The following is a 7,809-nucleotide window of genomic DNA, read 5'->3' on the forward strand; positions in this document are numbered from 1 at the left end:
TCCTCCACAACCCAGCCCTCACACCTCTAGTGCTAATCTTCTCACTGTGCTTCCACCTCATGCTCTTGCAACCATCCTTAGGCCATGTCCTGCCTCTGGCCTTGAATGCCCTCCCTCCTCAAATCTGACAGACATTGCCTCTCCACCCATTCAAAGACTTATCAAAGGCACATTTCCTCCAGGAGGCCTTCCCAGACAAATCCCACTTTTCTTCATCTCCCACTCCCTTCTGGGTTGTCTTGTCTTGCTCCTTTTGCTTCCTCCCACCCAGCCCCCCAGCACTTAGGTACATAACCGTAATTTTATTTATCTGCATTGATATCTGTCTCCCCTGCTCTAGATTGTAATCTCGTGTGGGTAGGGAATGTGTTTACTGTTATATGTACTTTCCCAAGCACTTAGTCAGTACCCTGCATACAGTAAGCGCTTAATAAATACGATGATGAACGAATGAATGCAAGCTTCAAACCTGTATAGCTAGGTGTCATCTTTAGGTCTGTCAAACTTATTTAGAATATTTTAGATTTTTCCTCGGAAGTCAACCCCTTCCTGAGCACACTGCTCTTCTTTTATTCCTATTTCGAACTTTGTCCGACATGAGATTTTGTTCCTGGTTTTCTTCAGCTTTACTACCACTGCAGTGTCAATAAGTCATCGAATCAGGCTCTCATCTCCACACTGCTGTTTAACATGGCTGCAAATAACCTGGCCTTGAAAGTAATTTCAATGCTTTGTTACTTGTGTCCCTTTAGGCATTTGTAGTTGAATGGATTGCCCCGCTGACTAGCCTCATTCGTTTTTTTGCAACATTTCAGGACATCTGTAACCAGGCTATAGGTCTCCTCATCCTCAATTGTGGAGAGTTAAATGCTTACTACCTAAACAAAGCAATGATTGCAAAGTAATGTTCCACTTCTGATGTTTAATTGGAGCAAAAGTGAACTCCCAACCATTTGACAATCTATTTTCTTTGTCTGACACCCAACAGTGTCAGGGGTTGAAATACAGAATGCATTTTAACTCATTAAGGGTGACCCGCAGAACTAACTTGTTTTCCTCTCCTCTCATAAATTACACAGGCAACCGTAAATCATGAAGATGAATGTCTCTTTCCATTTTCAATTCCCCCACATGCCCCCAAGATGCAGATCAACAGAATGATACTAAAGTTTCCCAATACATAATTCAGTGTTAGTCATTAAAAAAGCAACACTTGTAATATTGAATATTTACCTGATGGTGTATTTCTCTTTTTCCTGCAGTGATATCTTGACAGTCCCAAGCTTGTGCGGCTCTATGTGATAAATTTCAGTGATTAGGAAAAATTTGTCATTTAGCAATATGGGGGCATTAAATTACATCGCAGTGTTGCCAAGAGGATGACATGAAGCCAAGGAACTATTGTCATTCACAATGAGGTCGTTAAGAGGGATTTTTAGAGTATCTATTTATAATCAGTCCCCACCCTAAAGGGTCTGCTAGAAAATAGGCCATACTGTACAGGGAACCTAAGTACACTATGATAAATATGAAATAGAGAAAATGTTAACAGTAGTAAATTCACTGTCATTGCTTCAACAGGACTTCCCAAGACAAGGACTACTAAAGGCCATCTGGGAAAGCAAGTTTGATTATCCAAGTCCTTACCAGCTGCAAAGCATTATTAACTGACATTTGGAATCACCTCACATTGCCTGAGTCTCTTCATTCCTCCCGATCCCAAACAGAAACTTCTGATCATGGGCTTTAACAGCCCTCTCCCTCTTCGGTACTCTCTTTTCTGACTAAAACCCAGTTTATATTGTCTCTCCTTCCGAATTCACCTTCTCCCACTACCTCAATCTGTATTTTTCTTTATGGTATTTGTGCTTATGTGCCAGGCAATGTACTAAGTGCTAGGGTAGATAGAAGCTAATCAGGTTGGCCGCAGTCTACATCCCAGATGGGGCTCAGAATCTTAATCACAATTTATAATGTTGGTATTTATTAAGTGCTTACTGTGTGCAGAGCTCTGTTCTAAGCGCTGGGGAATACAAGGTAATTAAGTTGTCCCACATGAGGCTCACAGGCTTAATCCCCATTTTACAGATGAACTGAGGCACAGAGAAGTTAAGTGACTTGCCCACAGTCACAGAGCTGACAAGTGGCAGAGCCAGGATTCTCTACTTCTTTGGGGCATTTGGTATTCGACCCATCCTCACTCCCACACTCATGCACATATCTATAAACTATTTATTTACATTAATGCCTGACTCCTGTAGACTGTACATTCCCTGTTGGCAGGGGACATATTTGCCAACTCTGCTCTCTTGTACTCTTCCAAGCACTTAGTGTGCTCTGCACACAGTAAGCCCTCAAAAATACCACTTATTGATTCTAACTGCAGGTACTCCTTCTTGCTTTAAGTCACCTGGGAAAACACGTGTCAGTGTGGCAGGAGCAGTGGAGGTTTGTCAATGGAAAGGTAAACCACAGGGGAGCAGATATCAAAAGTTCAGTTACCAATTATGTATGTATACACACACACACACACCTGTATCTTAGTGGAAAGAGCACGGGTTTGGAAATCAGAGGACAGGAGTTCTAATACCAGCTCTGCCACTTGTCTGCTGAAGTGACCTTGAACAAGTCACTTCACTTCTCCGGGCCTCATTTACTTCATCTGTAAAATGGGGATTAAAACTGTGAACTCCACATGAGACAACCTGATTACCTTGTATCTACCCCAGCGCTTGGGACATAGTAAGCACTTAACCAATACCATAATTATTATTAAATACCATAATTACATACACACCTATATATGAAGGACAATGTGATATACTTACCCCATACACGGGTAATACCATAATTATATACCCACCTACATACGAAGGACAATGTGATATCCGTGGCCCAGTGGAAAGAGCACGGAGTTGGAGATAATGGGTTTGAATCCCAACTCTGATGCTTCTCAGCTGTGTGACTGTGGGCAAGTCACTTAACTCCTCTGTGCCTCAGTTACCTCATCTGTAAAATGGGGATTAACAGTGTGAGCCTCATGTGGGACAACCTGATTACCCTGGCTCTAACCCAGTGCTTAGTACAGTGCTCTGCACATAGTAAGCACTTAAATACCAACGTTATTATTATTATTATACTTACCCCATTAACTTTAACACATAGTAAGCATATAATAAGACAGTGTGGACCTAATGTCAAGGGAGTGTTGGATTTCTAATGACTGAGCAGTTAAAGAACAATAAAAGAATATACCAGAATCAAATTCCATTACAATTCATCAACATACCTTGCACCAGCTCCCAGGTGCCCTCATTCACTTTGGACGTTTGAAGTGGATATAACTGGGGCGCAACAGGGAGATGGAGGCGAAAAAAGGGCAGCGCCCTAAATGAGAACCACCACCATGAACCCTGACCTCTCCCCCCCCCACAAAAAAAACAAGCACGCATGCGCACCAACCACCTCCACTTCATGCCCTGCAGCACGTTCTTACGGCCAGACGAGCCAGGCCGGTTCACCTTTTGTCTTTAGGGGGGGAAACTTAGGGGAGCAGAAGTCAGGATGACCCCGCCCAAGAGGGGAGACGTTTTCTCATTCTTCCTTCTACTTTATAATAAAAATAGATTCCTCTCGAGCGTTATTCATGTGAAACAAGATTAGCTGTGGGGCTTTGAGGGAGGCGGAGGTGGGAGGATTCCCCCCTCCACCCTCCAGTGGTAGCGCCCCGCGGAGGTGCCCCCGTGAAGACTCCCCCTCTCGGCCGGGTCAGAAATAGCACTTTAATGGAGGACTGCTTGATTTCCAGCTTCAGCCCCAGACTTCTTTGAGGAGCTTCCCACCTTCTCCAGTCACTTAAATCAACAAAATCCCCCCTGAAGGCACCAAATGAAGAGCTAGGGGTGGGGCGGTGATTAGCACCCATCTGTGTTAATCAAAGAGCCCTTAATTGTTGAGCACTTAGTATGTATAGAGCACTGCACTAAGCGCTTAGGGGAGTACAGTGCAATAGAGACAGAGGATACTTCCCAGTCCCCAACCCCTGCGGTGGGCTGGTTGGAAAGAAGAGAAGAATATTTAATGGAAAAAAAAAACTCTCCATAAACCCGTAAGTTCTTCTCTCATGCTGTGTGTGACCCATCAATTTAAAGGTTAGTATCCCTCTTTTAGGAATCTGATAAAAATGGCATGGATTGAGAAGCAGTGTGGCTCAGTGGAAAGAGCACGGGCTTTGAAGTCAGAGGTCATGAGTTCGAATCCCAGCTCTGCCACTTGCCTGCTGTGTGACTGTGGGCAAGTCACTTAACTTCTCTGTGCCTCAGTTACCTCATCTGTAAAATGGGAGTTAAGACTGTGAGCCCCACGTGGTACATCCTGATTCTCCTGTGTCTACCCCAGCGCTTAGAACAGTGCTCAGCACATAGTAAGCGCTTAACAAATACCAACATTATTATTAGATTTAAAGAAGTCATTGTAAGGCATCATTTTCACAATGGCCCAAGGGTCACGGTTGGTATAGTCTAGAGGGGTTGCAATTTTGTTATCTTCCCATGATAATGGCATTTATTAAGTGTTTATTGTTTGTCAACCACGTACAGAGCATTGGGGTAAATATAGGGTAATCAGGTGGGACACAGTCCCTGTCCCACATGGGGCTCCCTGACTAAGTAGGAGGGTGGTCAGGAATTTAGTCTCCATTTTACAGATGAAGAAACTGAGGCACAGAGAAGCTAAGTGACTTGCCCAAGGCCACACAGCAAGTAATTGATAAAGGCTGGGTTAGAATCCAGGTCCTCTGACTCCCAGGCCCATGTTCTTTCCACTAGGCCATACTGCTTCCTAAACGTGAGTATCTTTCTCTTTCCTTCCACAAAGACCCCATTTGGCCCAGCAACTGAGCCAAACGCTACTCAGCTATTTATTCATTTGTCTTTCAACTTTGTGAGGGCATGTGCCCCCTTTAAGAAGGAACTGAGAAGGGTGAATGAGACCCAGCTGAGGTTCAGGAAATGGAGGAGGTCAGCTGGCCAAAGCACGAAGATTATTGAGAATGTATAGGTTGGATGGAGAAAGTTGTTCAAGGTTTTTAATGTGGAGGTAGCTTTGCTCTAAAGCTGTATTCTTCTAACTGAGCATCAGGGTAAGTCATCTCATTTTATCTTTTATGTTTGAAGGCATTAGCTCATTCTCAATGCTATAGGTGCTCCACTCTTAGTGTGGGGGTGAATGGGGAAAGGCATTTTAGGGGTGTGGGAGGGGGAAGGCTTCAAAGAGCAAACAGGCCTAAAAATCACCATTTTGGGGGGCTGGAGGGTGGACTCATCCAACTCCAGTGGAAACTCTGGATAGATAAGAGGCAGGAGAGTTTCCATGCCTTGGCAGAAGGCTAGAGATGGGCAAAGTTTGGAGTTCAGTTAAAATACCTCAAGGGCCCATTGCAACAGGATTCAAATAAAATTACTCTTGGCTTTTAGTGCCATACACAGTTTGCTGGCAACTGTACTTTATTTATGTTCACTCAGTAGTATTTATCGCTTGCTTACTGGGTGCAGAATACTGTACTAAGCACCTGGGAGGGTGTAATGCAACAATAAACACACTCCCTGCCCACAAGGAGCTTACAATGTAAATTGGGGAGACGGACATAAATTACAGATATGTACATAAATGCTGTGGGAGTGGGGAAGAATAAAGGGAGGACATTTATATTCATGTCTGTCTCCCCCCTTTAAGTTCTCTGTGGACAAGGAGTGTGTCTGCCATTCCTGTTGCACTGTACTCTCCCAAGTGCTTAGAATAGTGCTCTGCGTATTGTAATGGCTCAATAAGTACTATTGCCTGAATCTATTTCTCTCCGCTTTGCCTTCCTAGCACAGACCTTTCAAAAGGATCATCTCTCTTCTAGAAAGAACAGTTTTTGTATTGTGACTTGCTCCCTACACTTTCGTTTACAAATGCCAATTTAATGAACACTTTCTGGCTATGTGGCTCCCAGGATGTGATGTGTGCCACATCACTGAATCACCTAAACTGTAGGGGTCATTGCAATATCTCCGAGAGATCTTAAAGGAGAAAATGATGGGAAATTAGAGTTAAATATGCAGTTAAGTGTAATTACTACAGAATATTCCTAAAAATAAAAAATGGGTTAATTCAGAATCCTCTATTGCTTTAATTCCCTCCAGACTCTTACACTCTTTCATATAAATGTGCATATATGTGTAGGAGGGAAGACTTAAATGAAGTTATTTTCTAGTAAGATTTCAAATAAGCAGATGTTTGCCTCTAGGAACTGTTCAAACAGAAGAACATAGATAAGAACATCATAAGAGTCAGGAATAGTGCTAACAAATTTCCATCTCATTTCTTCAAACCGATTTTTGAGTCTTCAGTTTTCCAATGCATAATTTCTGAAGTAGAGGAATTAGCCTTTGTCTGGAAGGACCTTGAAAACTAAATGTTTATCCAGAAAATACACCTGAGTATTCTAAAAAGTGTTAATTTATACAACTCTGAACCACTCAATTAAACTCATGCTTAGGACTGTCTTCCCCGACAAGAGCAGCCTACCATCTGTTAATTCAACTATCTCCATTTCCAGTGAGCCCGTCAAAGCTGCTGAGACTGAAATTCTCAGTCAGTCATAAATATCATCTGTTCTCCTCCTCCCCCCGTCTTCCTCTTGTGTTCATGTAGGGTGCTATTTTTGTTTCTTTAACCAACCAATTCCAAAAGCAACACTGCAGGAGAACACAGCAACAATTTATTTTTCTCTTGGTTCAATCCCACCGTTCCCTTTATCTCGTTGGTCAAGGTTCCAATAATAAGCAGATTTATTCTCCCCTTCTTGAGCTAACGCGGTGGCAGTAGGGAAAATGGAATCCGCCTAGAGAGGCCCTCAAGAACTCAACCAATTCCCCCAATTCCAGGCAGAGAAAGAAGTAGTTTAGGGAGAAACCAGCTGGGTGATTATTATGGTATTTGCTGAACACTTACTATGTTTTAAACTCTGTGCTAAGCTCTATGGTTCAGTCAGAAGCTTGCAGCAATTTAAGGTATTAATAATAGCTGTGGTATTTGTTAAACATTTGCTAAGTGCCAAGCCGAATTGTACATTCCAAGCGCCTAGTACAGTGCTCTGCGCATAGTAAGCGTGCAATAAATACTATTGAATGAATACCAAGCCCTAGATTGTGACCCCGTTGTTGGGTGGGGATTGTCTCTATTTGTTGCTGAATTGTTCTTTCCAAGCGCTTAATACAGTGCCCTGCACACAGCAAGCGCTCAATAAATACGAATGAATGAATGAAGATAATCGGGTCAGACACAAGTCCCCAATCCCACGTGGGCCTCACAGTCTAAATAGGAGGGAGAACAGGTATTCAATCCCCATTTTACAGCTGAGGAAATTAGGACGCAGAGAAGTGAAGTGACTTGCCCACGTCTAGAGAAGCAGCGTGGCTCAGTGGAAAGAGCCCGGGCTTGGGAGTCAGAGGCCCTGGGTTCGAATCCCGACTCTGCCACTTGTCAGCTGTGTGACTGTGGGCAAGTCACTTCACTTCTTTGGGCCTCAGTTACCTCATCTGTAAAATGGGGATAAACTGTGAGCCTCACGTGGAACAACCTGATTACCCTGTATCTACCCCAGCGCTTAGAACAGTGCCCTGCACATAGTAAGTGCTTAACAAATACTAACATTATTATTATTATGTAGGAGGCAATTGGCACAGCCGTATTAGAACCCAGGTCTTCTGACTTCCAGGACTGTGCTCTTTCCCCCACCTTGCTACTCCTCAGTATTGCCCTACA

General features: G+C 43.4%; 1 long non-coding RNA gene across 4 annotated transcripts in view; it reads right to left on the reverse strand.

Annotated features, from left to right (window-relative positions):
- Positions 1-3,405, reverse strand: part of LOC114805907 — a 138,834-nt gene extending 135,429 nt beyond the window's left edge. For 3 of the 4 annotated variants that reach the window (XR_005661186.1, XR_003754016.2, XR_005661187.1), the window contains exons 1-2: positions 2,864-2,949; positions 1,234-1,294 (exon numbers count right to left, since the gene is read on the reverse strand). This is a non-coding gene — a long non-coding RNA (uncharacterized LOC114805907). Of the gene's footprint in view, positions 1-1,233; positions 1,295-2,863; positions 2,950-3,289 lie in introns of those variants that run through there. The other variant, XR_005661188.1, reaches the window with a different exon arrangement.
- Between the last annotated feature and the right edge of the window lie 4,404 nt (positions 3,406-7,809).

Source organism: Ornithorhynchus anatinus, chromosome 20, assembly GCF_004115215.2.
Source record: "Ornithorhynchus anatinus isolate Pmale09 chromosome 20, mOrnAna1.pri.v4, whole genome shotgun sequence".
In the NCBI taxonomy this organism is placed as follows: Eukaryota; Metazoa; Chordata; class Mammalia; order Monotremata; family Ornithorhynchidae; genus Ornithorhynchus; species Ornithorhynchus anatinus.